Source organism: Balaenoptera musculus, chromosome 10 (genome assembly GCF_009873245.2).
Source record: "Balaenoptera musculus isolate JJ_BM4_2016_0621 chromosome 10, mBalMus1.pri.v3, whole genome shotgun sequence".
NCBI classification, from domain to species: domain Eukaryota; kingdom Metazoa; phylum Chordata; class Mammalia; order Artiodactyla; family Balaenopteridae; genus Balaenoptera; species Balaenoptera musculus.
In genome coordinates this window covers 69,594,569-69,610,982 of record NC_045794.1, presented here as the reverse complement: position 1 = coordinate 69,610,982, position 16,414 = coordinate 69,594,569, and the positions used below count along the sequence as shown (strand labels likewise).

Sequence of the window (16,414 nt, the reverse complement as noted above, 5' to 3'; positions counted from 1 at the left end):
TTGATTCCTCAAGGAGTTTACACAAGTGCAATCCATTGTGCTAAATATCAGGAAAGTTATGTGTACAGATGTAAAAAAATAAAAATAAATATATAAGAAAAACAGTTATCCATGGTGAAGAGGTAACCAGATGAAGAAAGGGGCAGGAAGTGGGAAGCCATTCTAGGAAAAGAGAGTAGCATGTACAAAGTCACAAAGGTATGAGTAGGAGGACCCCAGACATTCTCACTTGGGTACCCAAGACCTTGGGTCATTTGTAATGTGACAGTGCTTCATCCTTGCAGGAATACATGGACTTAACAAACTGCATCCAGAGAGGATGGGACCACATGGATTGGGCTATTCCATTCCCAATGGACAACGTATAGAATTTCCAAGTGGAAGAATTGTAAAGCATGGTATGTGATACAGTACATACATCTTGTGCTATATCATGAAAACACTACATGCTGGTTAATTTTCATATCCCGATGAAAGAAACTAGTATAATTGAGTATTCTTATATTGTCAATCATCTTGGTATAAAAGAGGGAGGGAAGTTACTTTGTCAAGGAGAAATAAAATGACAAGTAATGAATATGTGATTTGTCTGGATGTCTTTTCCTGCTTACCCTCATAAAATAGTGTGACCTCATTTCTCAGAAATATGAAAGGTCTACCATCACTTGAGAAAACAATGTCCATAGTAATAGCTGATAATCTGATGTTCCATATCTTGAGTACAGAATAAAGGAACATTAAAAAACAAAAACAAAAACAAACCAGGGGTTTCCCTGGGGGTGCAGTGGTTAAGAATCTGCCTGCCAATGCAGGGGGCACACGTTCGAGCCCTGATCCGGGAAGGTCCCACATGCCGTGGAGCAACTAAGCCCGTGCACCACAACTACTGAGCCCACATGCCACAACTATTGAAGCCTGCGCACCTAGAGCCCGTGCTCCATGACAAGAGAAGCCACTGCAATGAGAAGACCCTTATCGCCGCAACTGGAGAAAGCCACGTACAGCAACGAAGACCCAACGCAGCCAAAAATAAATAAATAAAATAAATAAATTTAAAAACAAAAACAAAAACAAAAAAACCCCACAGCAACAACAAAAGATTTCTGAATGATGGCTGTCTCATGCTGTTCTGAACTTTGACTCACTGCCTTAAAACAAAAAAGAAAACAAATGACAACCTTTTAGTTAATCAGTGGCCTGGAAAGTTAAGGGTGTCTGCCTGATCTTTGGTCAGAAATTCCCCTAAATTACTGTCATGGAATTGCATTTGTTCAGTATTGTTGAAGACGTAGGGTGTTTAGAGGAAGAAAATGACGAACACCTATGGGACACCCAAAGAGAGAGTTCTGGTGAGCAGTTTTAACTTTATGAAAGAGGGAAGTCAAGTTTGGGGATCAGGAAGATTAATCACACAGCTTGTAAGAGTTGGATCTGGGCCTCCAATAAACTCCTTCTGCCTCCAGAATCTACCCTCTTAGTCATTTTGCTGTACTCTCACCATATAGAAGGTAGTCAGATGGAAAGGTTTGCTGCTGCAGTTAAGAAAAAACATATATGGATGGTTTTAGGCTATGAAAGATTTGGAAATGTAGAATATTGTATCACTGAGTGACAGCCTTTTATGTGCAACAGTTGAAGTTTTCTCCTATCTTTTCCTTTCTGAAATATATTTCAGTTCCCTGTTTTAAGTTTTGTTTTGTTTTGCATTACAGGTGTTGGTAGATATACTCCTGAGTAATTTTGTTTTTGTTGCACCATAAGACTCTATTTGTGATATAGTTAGGGTCAACTATATTTGTTGTTGTTGCTTTTTGTTTGTTTTGTTTTTTGTTGGTCAAGTAAGACAGAAGACTGGCACCTCACTGGAATCAGGAAAAGACATCCTACCGACATCATGGAAGAAATAGCAACAAGTATAGCATGGCTGCAGGAGACTGGAATATAGTTCAGGAAATAGAAGGTCACTCAGGACTGACATGGTTCTGAGGACTGGGTTTTATCTTTGGCCTTTAGCAGCCACTATTCATCTGTGTACGAGTAATCTCGCCACAGTGTTGACTCAGATTCAACCAATTCTGATTTCTATTTCCCCTGTTGCTGCAAGTCAACCATCTCCTCTCTACTGTAATAGTCTTTCAAAAGACACTCATTCACAGTTTCTGCCTACTCATAGTTCCTTTTACCTCTTGGAATCTGCAGATTGACATTGCTCTTTATGCTTCTGCCCCAATTATTGAGTCTCTTTGCACTCAGATTTAAATGACTGAATTAGATCCATTATTCCCAATCATTCCTATTTTTAAATTTATTTAAGTTGAGGGGACATGAATGTATCTCTGTTCCTTGCAATTAAAACTACCGAAAAAGGAGTCAATATCCTAGCTCAGTCTAGAAATGGACAAAAATAGGATGAAGCACAGAAAGGAATCTGTAGAAATTGAGTGACAAGAGGGAAAGAGGGACCCAGACAGGCTCACAATAAAAAGAATCACTTCTATTGGTGGCCAAGTATGTGACAGGCTCTATGCAAAGCCTTTTACATGTTACCTCATTGAGGTTTTACAGCAGACTTTCAGTAATTTTTTAAAAAGCATATTTTTTTAGTGATAAGAAAATTAAGACAGAATCGTTAAGCAACTACTTCAGTATTAGACAACTTATATTTAGAAGGTCCATTTGACTCACAGGTCCTGCTTTTTCTACTGTAAAAATTTCTGAAAGAGGAGACTTCTTTCTCTCTAGCCTGAATTTCACTGTCAGCACAAAAAAAGGGATATATTTAATTTTGGCTGGGTGGAAAAGCCAGGAGAAAATTGTGAATGAAAATCGTTTATTCTAGGCAGAGAACACATGTGAAAAAGCCCATGAGAAAGACTATGCCTGGGGATGTTTTAAGGAATAAATAGATCTATTATTTGCCATGAAACAAAGCAAAACAAAGGAAAATTCCTCTTCCTTGACTCACCTTCATTCTCCTCCTCTTTTTCATCTTTTTACTGCTCTCTGTTAGGGTAAAACAAACAAACAAAAAACAAAACAAACTCAAAAACTCAGATGTGTGGCCTATGGTCTTCATTGTCTTTATGTTTTTCCCTCTTGTTCTCTCTTCAACCCACTAAATTTGGGATTCCGTCCACGCAACACAACTGAAATTGCTCCTGTCAAGGTCACCAACCATGCTGCTGCAAATTCACTGGTTTTTTCTATGTCCTCATTGACTGACCTATTATTTAACCACTCCTGCCTTCTTTGAAGTCTTGTCCTCTGGGTTTCTAAGATAGCACAGTCTCACTGGTTGCTCCTTATCCTATTTTAATGAAGCTTCCTCCTCTTCCCTAACTCTAGTGCCCCAGGGCTCAGTCTGGGGACTTCTCTGGCTAAATTTTCTTCCTCAGTGATTCTAGTCAGTTTTAAGCTTTAGATAGCATCTTTAAGCAAATGATTTCTAAATTCATGTATCTTTCCCTGACAACTTCTCTAAGTTCCAGGCTTGTATATCTAACTATATACCAGTGGTTTAAAAAAAGGTAAAGATTAATTTTTCTCTCATCCATATTGAGATGATGTTACACACACCCCTTCTAGGTTCCACTGTTCAGAACTTAGTCTGTGTTCCTTTCAGTAAGGAAATGAGGTCTTTATTCTAGGCAGACACATGTCCAGCTAAAAATCAACTAGCTCTGCAAGTAAGGAGGAAGGAAAGAACAGATATGACAGAATAACAGTATCTGCCATAATATGTGATATAGGTCTCAGTGCTACCCTCTAAAACTTTCTCATCCAGCCTTTTGCATCATCTGCCTAGTTGCTCAAAGCCAAGAACCATCACTCCTCACCTGGACTATCATTATTGCCCTCTAATTGGTCTCCATGATTGTATTTTCCCAATCAGTTCTAAATAAAGAAGTTGAAGTTGTCTTATGAAAATGGAAATCAGATAATGTTTTATTAGGCCCAAGTTCTTCTAATGGCTTTCACCGCCCTTATAATAAAAGCCAATCTCCTTAGTTGTGGCACTCAAACTCTTAGTTGCAGCATGTGGGATCTAGTTCCCTGATGAGGGATCGAACCCTGGGCCCCCTGCATTGGGAGCACAGTCTTAGCCACTGGGCCACCTAAAGACGCCGCATGCTGCAACTAAAGATCCTGCACACGACAGTGAAGATCCTGTGTGCGGCAACTAAGACCCGACGCAGTCAAATAAATAAATAGATATTAAAAAAAAGAAAAGAAAAAAAATGAAGCCCATCTCCTCACACAGGTTAGCTCCTGAAGGATCTGGCTGCTCCCAGCCTCTAGATCTCATCTTTTGATTCTCTCGACTGTGCACAGTGGGCCCTAGTCACTCCATGTTTCTGTCAGTTTCGCGAATTCCCAAAGTGCATTCCCACCTTAGAGCTTTTACATGGGGTCCTCCCTCTGCCTGGAATGTTCACCTTACTTCCTCTTCTCATTCATATCTCACCTTAAATATCATTTCCTCAGCGAAATCTTTCCTACGCAATCCACCCCAAGCTGTCCACCATTCAGTCTCTCTCTTGTATTGGTATTTGACTTTCTTCAAAGCATGCTTCACTGGCTAACATGTTTACTTGCTTATTATTTGACTCCACAATCCCCTCCTTCCTGAATACCTGCTTCCTGAGTACAGGGATCTTGACTGTTTTCCCCACAGCTGTATAGTCTCTGTGCTTCTATCACAGTAGGCAGGCCCACGGTAAGTGCTTTTGTTGCTGTGGAAGGAACTGAAATATTATTTGTGTGGCTACATTGTGGCAGGTAGGAAGTGGCTAGGGATGAGGCTCAGAGGCGTTAGAGCCTTCAGAAAATTATGAGCCATATAAGACTTTGTGCTTTGTCCTAAAAGCAATTGGCAGTCACTAAAATGTTTAAATCAGGGGAGTAACATTTTTCCAACTTGAATTTTAGCATTTTAGAAAGATCAGTCATTTCAGTAAAAATATTAACAGCAGTGGATGATAATAGGAATAGCAGTAATTAAAATAATAATAATGACTATAATAGTAGCAGTAGTTATAAACAGACACTTGCAGTAAACACTAGTAATAATACAAGTAACTATTTTGTAATGTAACCTTACTGTGCACCAAGCTCTGGCACATGTACTATGTATATATTATCTCTGGTATTTAATAGCCATAATAGTAATTCCTATCTTTTATACGTAGTGCTTTCTCTTGGCTAGGCATTTTTGTAGGAAGTTTTCTTGTACTCAATTGTTTAATCTTCACAACCTCTGAAGTAAGTACTCTATAGTTCCCATTTTACAGACAAGAAATCCAGAAATTGGTCTCGCAAAGACAGACTCACCTGGGGCGATAGGAGTATGTAGGTGTGTCATAGTGAGAAGAGAGCTGAAATCCAAGTACAGGATTCTACTGGGGGGCTGGCAGAAGTCAGGGAGAACATCCACGTTCATACTTTTATCCAATCACATATGCTTAAGAATCCAAGCCTCAGCGGATTTAAATAGTTGGCTTCAAATCATGAAGCAAGAGTAGAACTGGAATTTTGACTCAGTTCTCTTTATCTCAAAGGTTTATGCTTTTCTGGGGGGCTATATGTATATATTATGAATGGAATTGTGTTCTGCAAAAATTTATTTATTAAAGCCCTAACCCCCAGTACCTCAGAATGTGACTGTATTTAGAGATAGGACTTTAAAAAGGTAATTATTTTAAAATGAGGCTGTTAGGCTGGGTCTTAATCCAACCTGACTGGCATCCTTCTAAGAAGGGGAGATTAGGATTTACAGAGAGGCACCAGGGGCCTGTGTGTACACATAGAAGTCCCTGAGGACCCAGCAAGAAAATGGAGATCTGTAAGCCAAGGAGACAGGCTTCAGGAGAAATCAAACCTGCTGACACTTTGATCTTGGACTTTCAGCCTCCAGACCCATGAGAAAATACATTTCTGTTGTTTAAACCAACCAGTCAGTCTATGGTTTAAATAGATTTACATAGTGCTGCCTTTTGTAATGGCTACCCTAGCAAATTCATGCTATCCTCCTTACTCCTAAAGTTACAATATTAGTTAAAATGTTTTCAAATTTATTTACTTAATATTTTATGTAGGGCAAAAATTAATGCTTTTTAAAAATTTTAATAAAAGCTTTCTTTTAGAATTTATGTACTTTTTAAGGTATGTATAAAGGATCCTACTAATCTTGCTTCCCCCAGCCTGTATTTCTATAGATTTATTGTCAGATTACATTTCTATAACATGTAGAATGTTCAAAGGTGCACTCTTGGCATCTACGGTATTATGCCAATAGCAACTGCAGAAAAACAAAAATCACCAAAATAAGAGAAAATTCAGAGTACTTTTCTAAATAAAAGAAAATAAAATTTTAACTCAAGTAAACTTAAATTTCTCCAAAACGATACAGATTAATACAGAAACAATGTAAAGATTAATGTACTTTGCAAAAGAAAAGTACTCACGGGTGTCATTTATTTTGCTCTCCTGCCTTTTCCATTTCTGCTTTGGCTTGAAGTTTTGCTTTGACTGGGAGCCTAAACATCCTCACCTTACTGAGTGAGGCTTAATTGCCTCTTGCAGTTAAGATTAATTACCTATTTAATATCTAAGAAGATGAATTCCTGATGCTAAGTTTTATGATTTCTTCCTCCACCATAACATCATACCCTCCTCTGGGGGTGCGGATAATTAAGCCCTTAATAAACTGCCTTATTATGACCTATTTCAACTAATGCCTTATTTTTCCCTCCTTTTAAATCAAACTTCATTCTCAGTGGGATTTTCTTTCTAGGTGTGTGTGTATTGGCATAGGAATGGTCATTATCTTTCCCTTTTGGGTAAAACAGCTCTAGTTTGCTATGGTCTAAGCGAGCTGCCTTTTGTTCTGTATCGATGCTAACCAGCTAAAATGGAATTTCCTCTGAGTATAAAGGTATGTGGTCCACCCTAGGTCTGTGATCAAATTTCAAATACCACCCACCTAACATGCATCTCTCTGTGTCTTCCCATTTTGGCATCTCATAAATTTATTCAGCCACCAACGAAGAGCCAACATACACTGAGGTCTTCTAATATATCAGGCAACATGCTAAGGCTTAAGTATCCAAAGGTGTCTGAGACGGCTTCTGACCTTAAGCAGTTTATAATAGTTAACAAAACAGATTAACAAATGATGACTGTGTACACAATCCCTAAATAACTTTGATGGAATATAACTTTTCAATTACATATGTACATAACCCACACTGCTCTGTCTCCTGTGACCCCCAAATCAGGAAACAACTAGGCATTTGGTATCCATTTCCTGAGATGAAGGTCATTATTGCAGAAAAGTAGGAACAGGTAATTAAATTGTAAAAGTCTGGACTTCAGGAGAGGAAGGCAAGAACTCAGGGCAGAAGACAGAAATTTGGAAGAATGCATGATGAAGAAAGACCATTTCTCAGCTAGGACAGAGGGAAGGTAGGTGATAATGGATGGCTCTGACACTGAGGAGAGCTGGGTTAAGATTTGGATGCAAATACAAGAACTGCAGAGACTGTAGCCGAAAAACTCAGCTTCCAGAGGTTACTCAGCCTCCACACGAGCATCTGCAGGAGACAGCGCCAGCTGGACAGGGGATAGGGTCCTATCACTTAGCCTCAATTTTAGTTAATATAACTTGTCATGACTGACATTGGATGCTTTCTCAAGTTCAAATGAGCAGAATATTTAATTTAAGGTAAAATAATTTGGTTAGAAACTTAATGAATATGAAGATATACACTAGGTCTTCAATATTTGGAATTTGTGTTCATAGTCTTATACATAGAATTTATGATGGGTACCAATTTGGAAATTTTTTCAAGCCCAATTTTTTAAAATTGAAGTATAGTTGACTTATAGTATTATATTAGTTTCAGGTGTACAACGATTTGATATTTTATAGATTATGTTGCATATAAAGTAATTATGAAACACTGGCTATATTTCCTGTGCTGAACATTATATCTTCATATCTTTGTTGTTTTATACCTAGTAGTTTAGGTCTTAGCAATATATTTTTGGATCTGTCTCCTCAGGCAAGGGAAACAAGGGCAAAAATAAACAAAAGGGACCTATTCAAACTTAAAAGTTTTTTTTAAATTGAAGAATAGTTGATTTACAATATTGTGTTAGTTTCAGGTGTACTGCATAGTGATTCAGTATTTTTTGCACATTCTACTCCATTATAGGTTATTACAAGGTATTGGGTATAATTCCCTGTGCTATACAGTAAATCCTTGTTGTTTATCTATAGTAGTTTATATCTGCTAATCCCATACCCACAATTTGTCCCTCCCCACGCCCTCTCTCCTTTGGCAACCACAGGTTTGTTTCCTATGTCTTTGAGTCTGTTTCTGTTTTGTATATGCATTCTTTTATATTATTTTTTAAATTCTACATATAAGTGATATCATATAGTATCTGTGTTTCTCTGTCTGACATTTCACTAAGCATAATATTCTCTAGGTCCACCCATGTTGCTGTAAATGGCAATATTTCGTTCTTTTTTATGACTAATATTCCATCACATATATATATTATCTATAGCAAATATAATAGTAATACTCCATTATATATATATACATATATGTATAAAAGCAAAAACTTTTAATTTGGTCCCATATGTTTATTTTTGCTTTTATTTCTTTATTTCTTTTGCCTTGGGAGACTGATCCAAGAAAATACTGCTATGATTTGTCAAAGAGTGTTTCGCCTATGTTCTCTTTTTCTATTCTAGGAGTTTTATGGTTTCATGCTTTTGCATAGCAAAGGAAGCCATCAACAAAACAAAAAGGCCACCAACTGAATGGGAGAAGATATTTGCAAATGATATGTCTGAGAAGGGGTTAATATCCAAAATATATAGAGAACTCATACAACTCAGTATAAAAAAAAAAGATTAAAAATGGGCAGAGGACCTGAATAGGCATTTTTCCAAAGAAAGCATACAGATAGCCAACAGGCACGTGAAAAGATGCTCAACATCACTAGACATCAGGGAAATGCAAATCAAAACCCCGGTGAGATATCACTTCAGACCTGTCAGAATGTCCAAGCCCAATTTTCAATCACATTTTAGGGCTGGGTTTGGAAACAAGGGCAATGATTATGAAGAAGATTGCGGGACAAGATTTGTGCCAAAATTGCTTTTGGTTGTGAGTGGCTGGGGCAGGCCACAGTGCCAGGAGTGGACTGGGGATCAGCAGAGAGGTCAGCTGTATTCCAGGGAGTAGGACGGCATTGAAGGCATTAGACTGAGAGGGGAGAGGAGAGAGAGAGAGAGAGAGAGAGAGAGAGAGAGAGAGACCTAGATCAATATTTTACTTTGGGGCTTCCCTGGTGGCGCAGTGGTTGAGAGTCTGCCTGCCAATGCAGGGGACACTGGTTCGAGCACTGGCCTGGGAGGATCCCACGTGCCATGGAGCGGCTGGGCCCGTGAGCCACACTTACTGAGCCTGCGTGTCTGGAGCCTGTGCTCCGCCACAAGAGAGGCCGCGACAGTGAGAGGCCCGCGCACCGCGATGAAGAGTGGCCCCTGCTTGCCACAACTAGAGAAAGCCCTCGCACAGAAACGAAGACCCAACACAGCCATAAATAAATAAATAAATACTTAAAAAAAAATTTACTTTGTACTATGGCAATCTAGCTTCTGCATATCAACTCAGTTTTATTAATAATAACAGTGATCACATTCTAAGTGCTTTGCATATAAGTTCTTCATAACAACCCTATATGGTTGGTAATATTGTAACATTCATTTATAGATGAAGACATTTAGTTACAGAGAGACTAAGTGACATTGACAAGGTGGAGTGAGAGTTGGAGCAGACTGACACTGGAGTCTGTGCTCTTAACCATTATTCATTTAATTATTTTTTCAGTTATATTTTATAGCACTTCATAAGGCAAAGGTAATGCTATTTATCAGTTGAGGGATTTCTGAATATATTTTCCATATTTCAAAAGTCCAGTGTATGTTACTGTGTTTCTGATCTAGAAGTCTATTTCAGTTTCAGTTCCTCCAGGAGCCAACCCTGAAACAAGGATGCCACTGCATTCCTGGTAGGGCGGGGGACCATGAGACAGTGAAAGGATGACAGCCAATAAACCTATGTGACGCACTTTAATCAAAGCACAGGAGCTCTAGTGAAGGTGTAAAATATATGTCTCAAAACTACTTCTCTGAGGGGAAAGGGCGCTAGAGTATTTAGACACCAACTCCTGTCAGGTCATTGGTTGAGAGCTGTTCTTGGGGTGGGGAGTTTAGTTCTTTAGTTCTTCAAGTCTGCTTGACGTCAAGTAACAGGAGGGTGCTGGAGTGCATAGAAGTGGTGAGGTCCAGGGGATATGGATGGGGCATCTACAGCATTTGCTACAATGTCATTATTGGTGGAATAAAACACCTTAGCCATTTAGAAATAACAAGAGCTAGTTATTTGCTGCTTTTGGAACTAGACTGCTCAGTTGTCAAGGATGATAATCATAATAATATCAGCTGACATCCATTGAGCTCTTACGGCATGCCAAGTTCATTTCTAAGAACATTAAAGGCATTGACACATTTAAACCTCATTACACTACTAATGAAACACTGTGAAATAGGTACTATTATTACCTGTATTTTACAAAGAATGGCCTAAATTTACAGACCTAATAAATGGTGGAGCAGAGTTGGGAATCCAGTAGCCGGGTTTCAAAGCCTGGCTCTCAACCATCCAGCTCTCCCCCCATTTGTTCTCTCCTTTCATACCATTCACGGGATTTACTTACTCTACTTGCACTTGCGATGCAAGGAAGATGCAAAGATTGCGATAAAATATATTCCTCTCTCTTTCCAGCAGCTTCCCAGGGGGCATGAAACTGCAGTGACCAAGTAATTGTTTGATCAGGACATTGCTTTTCTGAAGTAGCATCTGTTATAGAATAATGCAGACTCCTGGACTTAGAAGAAAATATGCTATTATTCAGCCTTTTATTCTACTGATTGGTTTGAACATCAAAAATGGAAAGTTTTTGTCAGAAATAAAAAAGATAGAATGAGTAAAATGTGACTATTTCCATCTTGAGCTATGGAATTATGAAGTACCTAAGGAAAGGCTGAAATATCCCATGATGTGACATATTCTCGAGGTAATAAACTCTGGCCTGCTAAAATTACTGATGCCTATTTAGTTTGACACACAGTGACTCTGATGTCTTTTTATTTTTAAAAGAATAATCAACTTTTATTTTCCTTTTCTCTGAACCTACCCTCTTCATATGAACAACCTAGTATAGAGTCCTTCATATTTCTCATTTTCACCAAAAGCATATATATGATATATAATTAATTTATACACATATGTTTATATATGGGAGTTCTTATTTTCCATGTTCTTGATATACAATAATGTATTCAACTATTCTTTTATCAATAGATATTAAAATTATTTTAATTCTTTTTTTGGTTTTTCATTGTATTTATATTTGTTTTCTATTTACATTTGTTTGTTTTCTATTTACTGTTGAACCTCTGCTTTAAACAATCACCAGCAATATTTGAGTAAATATTGTGCAAGGTGAAAACCTTTTATTGTCACTACCTATCATACAGGTGGGCCCCTTTATGTTTGCTACCAGCCCTGCTCTAGACTTCAGGACATTTTCTACAATATCACATAGGAACACGTCAGAAAACTTCTAAACCAGAGTTCAATAGGAGGAGAAGGCACGGATCCTCCATCCTCATTATTTCCTATAGAGACTCCTGCCAGGAATAGAGCAGCTTGCCGAATACCCACACAGTCTATAAATGTTCCAAGAGAGGGATGCAATTCACTGTTGCAACCTTGTCAATGGAGGAATATATTTTCTAGTTTTTGCCGGGCAAGGTCAATTTTCCTTTTGAGATGTTTATGCTTGTTTGGGAAAACCAGCTACCCAGCACCTGGAAAACTTTAAGCCCGTGGGAAGCAGGGTTTGGGTGCAGGCATTGCCTCACCATTCATTAGAGTGAGCACTCAGAATCGTTTTCGAACAATTCTGCCTGTTGCCCCACAGTTAGCTTTTTCCCATGCTTTTCCCCAACATCCCTACCGGCCATAGGTGTTATTGTTCTTTTAAACTTTCACCTGTCAGATGAGTACAGAGATGTTCTGTTATTGTTTTGTTATGTAACAAACCACCCCAAATTAGTGGCTTAAAATATTGACAACGTCTGCTGCGGAATATGCAGTGTGGGTTGATTTGATAGAATTTGTTTTTCTCTGCCTCATTCAGCTTCAGTTGGGCTTGCTTAAAGGCTGTGCAAGGAATCATCCAAAACCTTGCTCGCTCACGATCTGGCAAAGTTGACGATGGTTGTTGGCTAAGATTTCAGCTGGGGTTAGTGGCCAGAATACATACATGTGGCTTTTCCAAGAGCTCTTTGGCTTCATCATAGTATGGTGGCTCAGCTCCAGGGCAAGCATTCCAGGGGAGAACTCTCAGCACAGGAGAGTCATTAATATCACTTCTACCTCATTATATTCATTAGAAGTCAGTCACTAAGGCTAGTTTATATCATGGGGAATTGGACTCCACCTTTGGGAAGAATTTCAAAGAATTTTCAGTCATGAAACCATCACAATAGAAATAATTCATTGTTTCTTTAGTTTTCATTTTTCTCACTACTTATTTTCAGCATCTTTTTGTTTGTTCATGTATCAGTTTTCTATTGCAGAATAACAGATTACCAGGAGCTTTGCAGCTGAAAACAATACCCATCTCATTCAGAAGTCCAGGCATGGCTCAAAAGGATTCAGAAGTTCAGGCATCGCTCAGAAGGATTCTCTGCTTAGAATCTTATAAGGCTGAAATCTAGGTGTTGGCAAGGCTGCAATCTCATCTGGAGGCTTGACTAAGGAAGGGTCTGTTTTCAAGCATCCTCTAGGTGTTGGTAGAATTCATTTCCTCATGGCAGCTTTTTTCTTCAAAACCAGCAGTGAAGAGAGTTAGTCTCCACTGCTTCAAAGTTAGGTCAGACCCAGCCAGGACAATCTTTTATGTCATTAACTCAAAGTTAACCATTTAAGAACCTTAACTCAAGTGAAAAAAATCCCTTTACATTTGCCATATTCTATTTGTTAGAAAAAAGTCACATTTCCACCTATATTCAAGGGAATGAATGCTGGGGAATTATGGAGGCCACCTTAGAATTTTGAGTGTCACAGTTGGCCTTATTTATTTATTCTTTGTAAATTGTTTCTTCGTATCTATTTTTTTCCTGTATGGTTGTTTATTCCCTTCTGGCCAATTTGTAAAAGCTCCTTATATACTATAGATATTATCCTTTGTTCTTCATCAAATATATTTTTTTCCAAATCAAATCTATTATTTGTACATTGACTTTATTTATAGATTTTTTTAATCCATAAAAAATATTTTAAAGTTTTATCTTTTTCCTTGAATTATCCTTGTGAAAAATTATTCATCTAAATTTGTGCTGTCTAACATTATAACAACTAGTCACCTGTCCTTTAGATTTAAATTTATATTAATTAAAATTAAATAAAATTGAAAATTTAGTTCCTCAGTTTCACTGACCACATTTCAAGTGTCACATGTAGCTACTTTTTAGACAGTAGAGATATAGAATATTTCTATCATCAATAGTTCTATTGGACAGTGATAATCTAATTGTTTTTAATAAAGAAATCCTGTAGATATTTAAAATTTTTATTTCTTATATTTTCTATTTATTAATTTTACATTTTAACTATATTAATTTCTTCCTCTGATTTTTTTGGTTTATTTTATATTTCTTTCTCAAATGTTTTGTAGGCTAAGAATTTCCTTTCTTCCTTCCTCCTTTTCTTCATTGAATTATTTATTATCAAATTCATTAAGGCTATACATTTACTTTTGAATTCAGTTTTTCTGAATCTTAAAAGTTTTAAAATACAGCTTTTGGATACAAGGATTATATAGGTATAAATTTCATCATTTCTAAATCGTTAAGATCTTTTTATGGTTTATTTTCAATTTTATTGGATCATTATCAGATAACTGTTAATATAGTTACCTGATAACAGCACGACACTTGTTTTAAATATGTATAATTTTCGTGATAATCTATTATAAATATTTCATGTTCATACCAAAAATAATGCATATTCTTTATTTACTTATTAATGAGTACTAGATAGAGTCAATAATTTTTATTATATTTCCCAATTCTGCTATGATTTTACTTATTTTACTTTTCTGTCTATTATATTTTTCCAATTTGGAAAAATTTGTCTCTTAGTACAATTATATTGTTATAAAGGTCTTTTTTTCTTTTTGGTAATTTTTGCATAATTTATTAGTTTCTATGTTATATGGTACATAAAAATAAAGGTTTATTGTATATTTTATTAGACACTTGCATCATATTTTATGTATCCTCTTTATTATTATTACACTTAAATTCAATCTTAGCTAATATTAGTATTTCTTTTTGTTTGCACTTGCTTATTATTGATTTATCTATTGTTCCTTGGTTTCAAACTATCTTATTTTGTTTTAAGTTGTTGCTAGGTTGTTACTAGTGAAGAGTTTAGCCTTAATTATACTATTGCTATGTTGTTCTTTTGAAACCTACTATAACTGTTTTGACATTCCTTGGAATATACATATATATATATCTCCTTGTTTGCTGCCTATGTCTCTTGCCCCTAAACCACCATGTTCGCTTAGTCATCTCCACATACATCTTTATATATAGCCATGCATGGTCATGCTTCACGGACTACCATTTCAACCTTGCTCTCCCATTGATGGCAGCTATACTCACCTTGCTTGCACTTGGCCTCTGCTATTCAGAGATTAATCATCCTCATTGTTACTAGGGATTTCAGTCCTATAACAGCATCTTGTAATAAGAATCCTAGTCTAAAAATGAAAAGACATGGCTGAACATTTTATCCGTGCTGCTTGCTGCCCACTCACAGTGCATTCCTTTTTATCTTTAAATGACAAGCCACAGGCCTCCTGAGGAAAGACAGCTGGTGTAGTTTATCCTCTTTCATAACAGATCCATTCTACAATACCCACTTCAGGCATGACCATTTTTCTCCACAATCTGCCACGGCAGTTCTAGCATCTTCTTTACTTTGTGCGGTCAATATATTTCAAAGTGTCCAAGGGACATCTCAGGAACATTTTCGAATTGGCTACTAGGGCCGAAGTCAGGGTTTAAATTTTGTGTCATGAAAGAGTTTCCATACTGACAAACTCTTTCTTTTTCACCTTTATATTCTGTGCCCCTTGATTCAGCTCCCTCAGGATCTGCTCCCAGTCATATCCTCCCACTTCCTGTGGCTACGTGCCAGACACTTACGGCAGCTCCTTTGTCAGGTAGCCTTTCCTCTCCTCGCAGGCCTAGCACTTCTCCAGTTGGTTATCTTATGATTTGATTTGTTAAGCAGGTGGGGTTATGGGAGCCTATGTTGAAGAAGACAAAAATTGCCTGGGACTCATCTGCCCAGAGCACAGCTAAGAAACAGAACATTTTTTTAAATGACTCTGAAGTGTCACCATAGATGTCACTAAAGCTCATACATTTTTTTGATCCTCACTTAGAGCCCATTTCCCTTTGTAGGGACCCACTCAGCCCCCAGAGTTGGTATGAACATTATTTTAAACTAAAGACTTTTGAGATACAGCAGATATAGAAAGCTTGGAGCTTCCCTTATCTGACTAAAAGGCAGAAACTCTGGAAGTGAAGCTGCCATAAATCCCCTCTTTCAGGAAGCTTCGCTCCCAGGAGAAGACCAATCATTCTCCCTGGATGAGAAATTGCATAAACGAACATTATCACAAACTTTCATACCATCCATTTGTCTTCCCTAAAAAAGGCTCATTTGTTCTTCCCATAGAAGCCCTCTCTCCTCCTTCCCTTTCCCCTGTTAAGTTGGTATATAAACCCCTATTTCGAGATGTTCGGTGAGCCTCTTCATCTGAATGCTCCCACACGCATATGAATAAAACTTGTGTATTTTTCCTCCGGTGGGGGGGAAATTGCCTGGGAAAGCACATCTGAGGGTTCCATATAGTCCTAAAGCAAGGGTTTATATTTTATCCTTTAGCAAGAGGATAAAATATAGTGCTACTTTTCTAGGTTTAGAAATCTCAGGGGGACTTGGGCCCTCAAGGTATTCTAGTTCATCTACCTAATGTTCCCATCCCAAGTCTCAGGATCCTTCATAACTGTAATCCAAATTTCATGAAAGAGATTTGCCAAGATGAGGACTCAACCTTCTTCTATACTTTTCTGTTCTTTAAATAAACTTCTATGCCAGTCTCTTAACATGATCAGCCCTCCCATTATAGGAAATGATTGTTTTATCAGATGTTACTAAGGAAGCCTCTGACTCACATGTTTTAT

General features: G+C 37.5%; 1 long non-coding RNA gene across 1 annotated transcript; it reads left to right on the top strand.

Moving 5' to 3' along the window:
• Positions 1-1,269: 1,269 nt before the first annotated feature.
• Positions 1,270-9,440, top strand: LOC118901488. Its single transcript, XR_005021401.1, has 3 exons — positions 1,270-1,349; positions 7,375-7,464; positions 9,403-9,440. It is a non-coding gene; the product is annotated as an uncharacterized LOC118901488 (long non-coding RNA).
• The last annotated feature ends 6,974 nt before the right edge of the window (positions 9,441-16,414 follow it).